General features: G+C 46.6%; 2 long non-coding RNA genes across 2 annotated transcripts in view; both read left to right on the top strand.

Moving 5' to 3' along the window:
- LOC146801670 (uncharacterized) overlaps positions 1-12,139 on the top strand; it is a 399,120-nt gene that overhangs the window by 155,365 nt on the left and 231,616 nt on the right. The window lies entirely within an intron of this gene.
- LOC146801671 (uncharacterized) overlaps positions 1-12,139 on the top strand; it is a 140,024-nt gene that overhangs the window by 16,972 nt on the left and 110,913 nt on the right. The window lies entirely within an intron of this gene.

The following is a 12,139-nucleotide window of genomic DNA, read 5'->3' as shown; positions in this document are numbered from 1 at the left end:
CATTCGTTAAGCCAGACAAAGGCGCGCCAGGGAGTTTCGAATGCATAATGGAACTTTTTGCTGCACCAGTGTCCAACAGAAAAGGCTCAACGACGCCCAATGTGGCTACTGCAACATAAGGTCCTCTCTGATCAACCGGAACTGATACTTCTCCCTTCCTTTGTCTATGGCTGTCCTAGTAGATACCATCCGTATCAACATCGTGCTCAACGTAATGGTCATCCACATGATACTGTGCAGATCTACCGGACAATTGCTCACGTCGATCGAAACAATTCTGGGAGTCTGAGGAAGTGGCAAAACGCTCGGCCTGATTCTGAGTAACTCCACGACCTCTACCACGTGAAACTTGTTGAGGACCACCACGACCTCCTCGAGCTGACACACCATTATTCCTATCACGGAGAACCGGACAATTAAACTTCAAATGGCCCTCCCCTCGACAGTACGCACATTGATTATATCCCAACACAAAACGAGGTGCGGGAGAGTCATTCCGTGTCTGCGATCTAGAGAACTGTGATTGCGATCTATTTGGCTGTTGCGAATCATTGAAATTTGAGCGCGGAGGATACGCTTGCTGCAATAGGACCTTAGTTTTAAGATCCTTTGTTTTCTTATCTGCACGTTCACTTTCCTCCTTTTCCCTATTTTCGTAATATTGGGCCGTAGCCAATATTTGGGCAGTGGTAGAAACAGCCCATGTACTCTCAGAATTTTTCAACTTATTGCTAAGCTCTGGCAACAAGTTCGATACAAACTTATCAACAAACAACCGCTGACCACCTTCTGAACCCATGTCCTGGCCACTATGATCGACAAATGCTTCCTCGAATCTCGTAAAGAAGTCGGATACGCTTTCATCCCTCTTTTGCTTGCACGCGGACAACTTGTCCCAATTGACGCGCATCGCCGGCATAAGCGTTTTCATGAGGGTAATTATCCTCTGGGGCAATTCCACAATAAGCTGCTCAGGCTTAGCCCCACCAACTTGCTGAGCGTCTGCCGCTGTAAGGGCAGCCCAATCACCGCCCAACTCGGCCGCGTGATTCTCGTGACGAATTTTCGCCCAAATCGGCTGAGGCACTACATTGCCAAACAACATATCAATATCAGCAAGGTTCATAACAGTAGCATCCACCAATTGGGACAACTCCTTATAATAACCCGCTGGATTTTTACGGGGATCAGGCAAAGTTTGCTTCACCTGTAAGACTTCCGATCGTTTCCAAGGGAGGTGTATCCACACTCTCTGAAAACGGCCTGGGACAGCAGGGTTAGCAGTAGGATCACCTGGCATCCATACTGGGGGAACTTCCCGCATCGGATATTGACCAGGTTGTGCCATCCACGCTGCAGTCTCTTCCTTAAACAATGCTCGAGGTTGCACTGTACATCGAAATGATAACAGACGTTCTAGAGCTTCTCGAACCTTGTCACCCACGATCACACCAGTTGTGAACCGATGCTGGAGATCAGAAACCTCTGACGGTACAGTATCTACCACATCGTGATCCCACTCCTCCTTCAACGATTTACACAATTCCTCAAACACGAATCGTTGAGTGGGCGCATTAAACTGAGAAAACGTCTCAAACACTACACGCGAAGAGTATTTAACGGGATTACGTATCCATTTACGTGCCATTTTTACCAGCGATTCACATTCCCTATCATCAGGAAGCTGACTACGCCGCTGAGCGGCATCAGAAAGAGTCGAGCCGAGTATTGGCCCAAAAAGTGGAGAATAAGGAGTAGCAACAGCAGTCAGGAGACGACTACGAACAGAAGGAGAAGAGGAAGAAGATGCAGGCGCAGCAACAGTAGGGGTAGAGGCAATAGAAGTTGACGCGGCACCAGGAGTAGTGGGAACGACAGACTGAGGAGGGACTTGAAAAGGCGCAGTAGGAAGAGAAGCCGGTAAAAGAGGAGGGACGATTTGTGGCACAAGGGGATGCGGGAGAGCGGGAGGAACAGCGGGCTGACCAGCGGCCGCCAAAACAGCAGGTGGAGGAAGAGGTAGAATCACAGGACCCAGAGTATCGGGAGCATAGGGAGGTGGTGATTTCAACAGATAAGACAATAGCGAATCCTCTACCGCTTCTTCTCCCGACTTATCGACATTAGACGGTAGCACCGGATAACATTTATCCACCGCCATATGATGAAGTCGAGCACTAACTTCCTGCTCTTTCTCATTTTTGGCTCGTTGATACTGTTCAGCATCTTGCATCACCGCAATAACACCGTCTCTTTTATTTTTCTTACTCTGTTTGACTTCTTTCTGCTTGGCCTCTTTCCGCCACAACCGGAAGGAATCAAACATGGCCGGCCTAGCCTTCCTTTTAAACAGTTTAGCTTCCAAATTATCTAAAACGGCAGTTTCGAAACTACCATGAGATGGCCAACTAAGAACCCCATCATTTTTAGTGTAGCGGACCCAATATTCATTATACACGATAGGACCCACGCCATGGCGACTATAGAGCTCGTAAATTGGAGTTCCAACCGGAGGTATCGGACATGAATCCTCCAGCCGGGAATCCATTCTGCAACATTTGAGAAACCCAAACAAAGTACTACGGCTAGGCATCGCGCACACTAACCGAGTTTACAAACTTCAAGGGCTATCGAATTTATGATATCCTCGCAAAAAGTTTGCGAGACCCTCGGTTTTTGGCAATTGCAATCGTCAAATAAAACCCAACAACTAAGAACCACAAATGCTATGGTACCATGCAAACAACAAAGGAACACTGGGAGCGACCCACAAATACTTAACTGAAAGAACAATGGCGTCACCAGGAAGGCCCGTCTATCGTCTCGCCGTACAAAGGACTACGCCAGGCGCCAAAACAGGTCGACAGTCAGGGCATCAGTCCGTCGCAGCCGTCAGGAGGCGGGGATCTTCGCGGGAAAAGACGTCGGGCCACTTATTTCGACAACTGGATCGATGAAGCGGGGTGCACCTTCCCTCGGAGATTTCACACGAAGTTCCTCACGGTCGTCGGGCTTTTGACCGGTACCGCTGATGTCGCCCCATGTTGGGCGCCAACTGAAGGACTGGGTTTTTCTAAGACCCAGCGGTGCCAGGGAACAACACCTGAAACCTTCGCGGGTTACCTGTTCTGGCGTACCAAACACAGAGACACGGGACACTTCCAGCGACGTCAGAGATCAGCGTTTATTAACTGCAGGGATACAGAGGTCACAAGAAGTACACAGCGTGTAGGTTCTCGGAGACTGCTTCAATTTGCAAAAGTGGATCGCTCCTTTTATACACGTTTTTCCCATAGAACAGTATAGTGAACAAAGATTACAACTCAGTTCCCATAATAAACTTCAAAAGGGTCGCGTTCATGTTTCAGGAGGTAGGAACATAATTACAACAGTATTGCCAGTTCCCAACTGTAAAAACATATCTTCTCAGCAATAAAACACATTCCATCCTGATCGTAAACACATTAAGAGAAGGGGCAAGAACAGATGCAAAGAAAGGACAAGGATGCACAACAGATTAGAGAAGAGTGTTAGGAGTAATAAAGGGAACTTGATAACGGGATCAGAGACCCCGTGTCTAATGTATGCATGGCTGAAACAATAGACCGGCACGGCAAGATGAGCCTTGAGCGGGGCCATCTGCCTTCGTCGTGTCGTTCCCCTCGTCATAAAAGTCATACTCCAAAGAACACGTGTCCCTCGTGTAGGCTTGGGAGTCCCAGGGTCACGAAGCGGGCGAAGTCCATTCGCTGGCTACTTGAGGGCAAGAAACAAAATGGATGCCGTATCTAAAATGGAACCCGAGGGGTTAGATGAACAAACCCAAAAATCAGACGAACCATACGTGGTTGCGTAGCGAAACTGCGTACACCCACTATACTCATCATTTGCGGTTCGTAGATACCCAACTCACCCATATTCGTCACCACCCAAAAAGTGTTGTTCCGTCCCACACGGAACCTCAATACATTCCTTGTTTTATGGCATGGTCATATACATGTATACATTTCAAACGAAAAGGCAGAGTCATGATGACCATCCCACATTCCAGTTAATGACCAGCCCACAATTATTTACCCAGCAAGACTCAGATCCCACATCAGATATCAACAGGCCCCAATAAACACGAGCATCTCCTGTTTGGAAAACAAGCCATAAAGCAGGAACAGTCAGGTGTGAAAGAGATTAGCTGGAGGCTCGTGTAGGATGAAAAGGCTTTATGGTGTGTCAAGCCCTGATGCTAATCACAGGTGGCCAGAGGACGGGGAGCTCGTGAGACCGGACTGACCTGGGGCAGCGGAGCCAAGCTGCCCAGGTCACAGAGAAGTCAAAGGAAGGCACATGTGCTCTAAAAGGCCCGTATTTGCTTCATGATATGTAGCCTATGTGAGGGCAACCATAAGATGGCCACCGCTCTAAGATGGAACCCACGGAGTCAATGTATAATAACATATACACAGTGCATTCATAGCTAAAACGTTACACAAAGCACTTGCACATACCGCATTGACCATTCGCGGTTCGCTAATACCGGGATAGACAGGAGTAGGGCCCTGCCTCCTACGCGGTCCCAAATGTTAAAGTACGACAGACCCTCCTTTTGCCCTTACATAGGCAATAACTACACTCATTTCAATCCGAGTCTAGGTCAATATTCACGAAGTCATGGAGATGTTGCTGTAGCATCATCCTATTACTTAGCTCGTCCCTCGATACAGGTTTCCTTACACATAATGTAGCACAGAGGCCACATATCGCAGGAGCACACTGTACGCACAGACAGAACAGGAAAAGGATGGCTAAGATCATTCCAATGACCATCAGAATCTTCCAACCCCAGGCAGATATCAGTTCCCAGAACCACCCCACCAGTGACCAATCTCCTTTATCCACGTGTATGGACTCAGATATTTTATGTAGTTTGGAGATGGCTTGATAAACTGTTGGAGCGTTGTCTGGTATGAAAATGCAACAACTAGATTGGATAACCTTACATACCCCACCGCGGTCTGCAAGTATAACGTCTAGAACCATGCGGTTCTGCAAAGTCATGAGGCGATCCGCTTGGAGCTCAGCTGTCAAATTACCAAGTGCACCAGCCGTAACATTAACAGTGGATTCAACCACACGAGTCAGTTGTCTCAGGTTCCTACTATTGACCATAGGTCCCCAAAACGGCAGGAAACCCAAAAAGAAATCTCCCGCTTCCTGACCGGCAGTATCCTCCTTACTAATCACGCCTCTTACAACTCTGGTCTTGTGATAGTCAGAGGCGGCAGTAAATGTTGGCGGTAGCAGATTTGCAATATAACATGTGCCCGAGAAATCAGGGGGCACCCATGTATATGCTCGGTCATTGCAGATAAAATATGTACCCTTGGCAGCCAAGAACGCAGGGGAAAACTGTGAAGGAAAAGTGTACGTTTCAGTACAGTCACTCCTCCCCAGTTGAGCTCTTGGATTCTGACCATTACCTTGTAAACAGAACCGACCTATGTGGGGTATGACCCAGATTGGGGATGAGATTTTTCGCTGTCTTTCACCCAGGCTAATACTATACCCCGTCGCGTTCCACCCTACATAAGCTCTAAACTCTTCTTTGGGAATAGATGAGTATGCATCGATATCTCTGCTCATATCGGCAACTCCTTTCATTAAAGCTTTATTATTGGTGCTAGGTCTGATGGAACGCGGTTGTCGCGGGGAGTACGCATCTAGAGCAAAGAGAAACATGGTCTGGAATGCCCATGACGATCCATTGTAACTAAACGGCAGCACTAGATAAGGAATACCCTTATTAATGGTATGTGGCATTAAACCACACACCCAGCAATTGGTTGTATTCATAACTAGTTGGTGCTGGTGCAGGAGCTGAATAAACGAGTTATTCACAAACTCTGATCGTCTAGCTTGTTCGTGTTCAGGCAGAGGGTGAAAAGAGTGTGAGGAGACAGTAGGAGGAGGTATAGGCTGTACAGTGGGTGCAATGGGCTCTTGAGAGGAGAAGAATACACGTCCTACAGTAAACACGATCATACTACATAATATAAACAGACATAATAATACAAAACGTTTGCTCTTCATTATTTTACACATTTTTGCTTGAAAGTTCATTTCCTCAGCGAGTCTCTCCATCTTAAAAAAAACTCCATCCTCTAATCGTGCCGCTCGCGGCGGGTGAGTATCTTCTGCTAAGGAGTACGCCTGTCAGTCCAGGGAACGCCCTAGACCAACCAGAACCGTTGACCTAACGTCTTCGGCCTGTACCCCAAAGTCTTGGCACCGCGACCCTGCGGCTGAACCCGGATGGTGGTTCGAAAAACAAAAATCAAGAAAGTCCTTCAGATGGGAGAGCCATGGTTATCAAAAAATAAAAAGGTAAAAGAAAAAGAATACTTATTTGTCCATAGGCCTTGGTCTTAGATTATAGTGGAGACGGCCAGGTACTGTTTGATCTTGAAACAAGAGTTCAGGCTCTGTGGTGTCCAATCGAATTGACGGTGGCACAGCTTCTTGCAAAATATCGTCACTCTGTTGTGCTGAAGTTGTGCCTTTTATGCGTGCATCACTGAACGGCACAAAACGAGGTACAGTGTCTGTTTCAGAGTCTGCGATACCCTCCTGGACCCACTGGTCATACGGCAGAGGCAAAGGGATCCTTTTAACGTGGGCGCCGTGGATCCAGTTCTTCTTCCCCTTTACTCGAACAGCTGATCTTGTAGACAGAAGTACGAGATGAGAGCCGATCCAACGAGGCTCTTCCTTGCTTTTGCGCTGGAAATTTTTCACCAGAACCCACGTGCCAGGGTCGATAGGGTGTCCTGGAGCCTCAGAGGCCGGGGGAAGAGTATCGTGCACCTGTTGGTGTAAAACACGCAATTTAGCCGTCAATTCATACAAGTAATCAAGCAGTACTGGATGTTCGATTTCGCTGAACTTTGTCGGTCTTGGCACACCCCATACATTGGCCGGGCGGCCAAAAATAACCTCGTATGGGCTAAGTCCCACTCGTGAGTGTACGGTCATTCTGGTGGACAGGAGTGCTAGAGGCAGAGCGTCAGGCCATTTAAGACCTGAGCTCGCCTGGATTTTGGCCAGTTTGAGTTTTAGAGCGCCATTATAGCGCTCTACTAATCCAGCTGATTGAGGGTGATTTGCAGCGTGGAACTTCTGCTTTATCCCCAATCCCTCACACACATTCTTCATCACTTGACCCACAAACTCACTCCCATTATCACTCCACACCATTCTTGGCATTCCAAACCTAGGGAAAAATTCCTTCACAAGGGCTTTGGCTATAGATAGAGCAGTGTTGTCTTTTAGGGGATAGGCCTCTATCCATTTTGAAAAAGCGCAGACAACCCCCAATACATATTTCAGGTTGTTGCACCTTTCCATGTGGATAAAATCTAGCTGCAAAACTTCAAATGGATATGATGGAGGCGCAAAATGACCAGCTGGAGTTGGGGTTCCCCTACCAGGGTTGTACTTCAAGCATACCATACAATTCTTGACCACATTCTCTGCACACTTGGGAATTCCAGCATTCTGCCATACTGGAGCCAACAACTTACAGATTCCTTTCATACTGATATGTGCCATTCCATGTGCCATAGTAACCACTGGAAGCACATATGCATCAGTAACCACCATCGTCTGTGTTCTGACAAATCGACCCAACAACCATTCTCATCCAACTTACCCATACTTTCTCTCCACTTGCTCAACTATTTCTCTGTGGCTTCAGCTTGAAGGGACTTTACACTTTCTATTGTGTTTTCACACATTCCAACATCACCAACCCATCTGGCAGGGCCTGCAACATACATTCGAGTCTTTACATCTTTTGCTGTTTCTTTCGCGATTTCATCAGCAAACGCATTACCACGACCAACATCATCAGTGATTTTCTTGTGCGCACTGCATTTCATAATCGCAACTTGTAACGGTAGGGTCAGTGACTCAAGGAGATCATTCACCAACTTGCCATTCTGAATCTTAGCGCCATGCGAAGTCAGGAACCCACGTTCCTTCCACAATCGCCTAAAACTATGAGCCACGCCAAAGGCGTACTGGATATCCGTATATATGTTCACTTTCATTCCTTCAGACAACACGCATGCTCTCGTAAGGGCAATCAATTCTGCTGCTTGAGCCGAATTTTGTGGCACACGTGCAGTTTCCACAATCGTATGCAAAGTCGTGATAGCATATGCAGCACTCGTATCACCATTCGAAAGCTTAAAACACGAACCATCCACCCATAAAGTACCATCACACTCAGTCAGGGGAGTATCTTTAAGATCTACTCTCCCTTTCGTCTCTTCTTCTGTTCTGAACAGACAATCATGTTGCTCAATCTCATCTAGGTCTGCTGGGATTGGTAATAGTGTAGCTGGATTCAACGTGTTGCATCTCTTTATGTGTATATGATTTGCTAACAGTGTCAGCTCATATCCGGATAATCGCGCACTAGTTAAGTGCTGTGTCTTGGTCCTGTTTAACAATGTGTCCACAGCATGTGGAACCATAACAATCAATGTATTATCCATTACTAGTCCAGCAGACTGTCGAATAGACATAGCTGCGGCAGCTGTTGCTCTCAGACAACTTGGCAATGCCCTAGCTACTGGGTCCAAGTTTGACGAAAAATATGCACATGGACGCGGTCTGTCGCCAAAAGGCTGTGTTAACACTGATAATGCGCAACCATGTTTCTCATGAACATACAATGTAAAAGGCTTGCTGTAGTCAGGGGTACCCAACACAGGAGCTGAACATAATGCATTACGCAATTCCACAAAACTTTTCTGACACTCTTCAGACCATGGGATAGGATTCGGTGTGTCTTTGCATGTTAATGCCAACAAAGGTTTTGCCAACAAGGAAAAATTAGGAATCCAATGCCTACAGTATGAAGTAATGCCCAAGAAAGCACGCACTTCTCTCTGTGTTCTTGGCACACTCAACTGTGTAATGGCTTGAATTCTTTCTGGGGTCAGTTTCCTTCCCTCCTTCGATAAGAGATGACCTAAGTAGGTCACTTCTTGTCGACAATATTGCAGCTTTGAGAGAGACACTTTGTGATGAAAGGCAGACAAATGACGCAACAATGACAAGGTAGCGTTTTTGCAAATCTTTTCAGTATCCGCGGCGATTAGTAAATCGTCGACGTACTGAATGAGGATAGCGCCACTAGGTAAAACAAGAGCATCAAGCTGCGCTTTTAAAGCCTGACTGTATATTGATGGCCTTTCACAGTAGCCCTGGGGAGCGCGTTTAAAGCGGAAGCTGCGACCTCCTAAACTAAAGCCAAAAATGTCTCTGCTCTCCTCTGCAATTGGGATGCTAAAGAAGGCATTCTTCAGATCGATCACTGAGAACCATGCAGCGGATGCTGGAATCATGGTTAACAAGGCAGTTATATCAGGGACAACTGGAAACTGTGGCACAACAATCTTATTAACCTCTCTAAGATCAATCACAAATCTGTAAACAGGTGGCTGTGAAGGGTCCGTTCGTTTTAAGACAGGTAAAACAGGACTATTGCAAACGTTGCCTCTTGTCTCTTCAATTACACCCTTTTTAATCAAATCACTGACAATTGCTAACAATGCTTTCTGACCTTCATTGGAGATCTTGTACTGGGGAATACGTGGCAATCTGACATTGGCTTTTAAAGTGACCACGTATGGCGGTATTTCCAGGAGACCCACATCATTGGGACCAGTGGCCCAAAGGACATCCGGAAGGGACGACAATTCAGGTGGGCTTGCATTCTTAGACAAATACATCGGGGAAATCCCTTTCTTACCTAATGTAAGTTGTACTCCTGAGGGAGAACAATATAACGTTGCATGCAATCTTTTTAGCAAATCTAAGCCTAGCAAATTTTCACCACAACCTGTCGTTAGGATGAGGGGTGCTTTTAGCTCACAAGGTCCAACAGAAATTGACATAGGACTAGAAATCGGGTTCCTAACTGGGGCGCCAGAAAAACCTACTGAGACATTCATTTCACCAGACAAAGGCGCGTCAGGGAGTTTTGAATGCATGATTGAACTCTTTGCAGCACCAGTATCCAGCAGAAAGGGCTCCGTTACATTTGCTGTAGTTACTTTAACATAAGGTCCGCTCTGATCCACTGGCACTGAAACAACTCCCTCTCTCTGTCTACGGCTGTCCTAGTAATCATTATCTTCTACATTGTCATCTTCTGCATAATAATCATTATTGTAGTACTGAGCTGTATTACCAGTCGCGTTAGCTTGCTGATCAAAGCTATTTATGGTATTTTGAGGCGGAAGAGGACGCGCGTTCTGGGGAGCATTTCCACGCCCTCTGCCTCTAGGAGCTTGCTGACCACCTCTACCTCTTGCGCCATACGCATTACTGTTACGCTGCATTAATTTAGGGCAACTATATTTAAAATGACCTTCCTCTTTGCAATATGAACATTGGTTGGGACCTACAGGGATTCGTGGTTGATAATACCCATTCATTTGCTGGTTATTCTGAAATTGTTGGGGCTGCTGATAGATACCTTGTGTTTGCCTATAATTATTCTGTCCTCCACGTGGTGGATAGGCCTGCTGCAAGAGGACCTTTGTTTTCAGTTCTTTCGTTTTCTTATCTGTTCTATCCTTCTCATCTTTGTCTCTATTTTCATAATACTGTGCAGTAGCCAGTATTTGCGCTGAAGAGGAAACAACCCAGGAACTTTCTGAGTCTTTTAATTTTTTACACAACTCGGGAAGTAGATTCTGCACAAATTTATCACCAAATAACCGTTGGCCACCTTCAGTGCTCATGTCTTGACCACTGTGGTCGATAAACGTTTCTTCAAACCTGGTGAAGAAATCGGACACTGTCTCATCTTTCTTCTGCTTATATGTGGATAGTTTATCCCAATTTACGCGCATCGCAGGCATTATAGTCTTCATGTATGTGATAATTCTACCAGGGAGTTGTGCTACCAAAGGGTCAGGCTTCGCGCCACCAACTTGTCCAGCATCTGCAGCAATGATATTAGCCCAGGTGTTACCCAATTCTGCAGCGTGATCTACATTACGAATGGATCCCCATAAAGGCTGTGGAACAACATTCCCAAACAACATGTCTATGTCAGCCAGATTCATTACACATGATTCTGCAGTTTGTGATAACTCCTTATAATAACCGGTAGGGTTTTTACGGGGGTCAGGCAATGTCTGCTTAAGCGCTAACACCTCAGATCGCTTCCATGGGACATGCACCCAAACACGCTGAAAATATGGCTGAACAGGTGGATTAGCAGCTAAATCACCAGGTCTCCAAACTGGAGGAACCTCACGCATTGGATATTGGCGTGCTTTTACCTTCTTCCCCACAGGGAAATCCTGCTCAAACAACGATTGCTGACAATCACCATTTCTGAAGGACAGTAAAATTGCAACTGCTTTATCTACATTGGGGCCCACAATTATACCTGTTTCAAAATCAAATCGCACTCGACACAATTCCTGTGGGTTTGGGTTTGCACCATTATCCTCCAATTCCTCACAGAGGAATTCACACATTTTATCAAAGACATACCTCTGTTTTGGGGCATCCCATTGGTGAAAAACGTTAACAACTGATTCCACATCATAGAGTGAAGGGAAACCAATCCACCTACGCGCCAGATGATCTAACACCTCTTTCTCGTCGGGACCAGGCAGCTGACTACGCAATTGCTTACGCTGTAAACCAGGTGTCGCACTAGATGACCCAAAGAGAGGCGACATTAAACTAGTAACTACATTAGCTAGTCGTTGTCGTGCTGAAGGAGAAGTTGAGGCGAGAACGGGGGGATAAACAGAGAAGAGAAAAGCGGAGTCAGATACAGGAACCTGGGTAGTGTAAGAAGGAGCGCCAGGGGAAGCCGCTGGCGTGCTAGGCAAAGTCGCAGGAAGCGCGGGGGTAACAGGTAACAAAACTGGCGATCCTTGAGAGGGCTGCACTGCAGGGATAGGAGCCAGCTGAAGAGGAGCTGGCGGCTGCGGGAAGGCTTGCGGCGTATTTACTGGAGGCTGCACATTTACAAGCTGTGAAGGTGCTGTGGCATTTTGCGCATATGGGGGTGGCGAACTTAACAAATGGGACATTAGGGAATCTTTCT

The sequence above is a fragment of the Triturus cristatus genome, chromosome 8 (genome assembly GCF_964204655.1).
Source record: "Triturus cristatus chromosome 8, aTriCri1.1, whole genome shotgun sequence".
Classification (NCBI taxonomy): Eukaryota; Metazoa; Chordata; class Amphibia; order Caudata; family Salamandridae; genus Triturus; species Triturus cristatus.
Note: the sequence above shows the minus strand (reverse complement) of the source record. Positions and strands in the feature narration are given on the sequence as shown.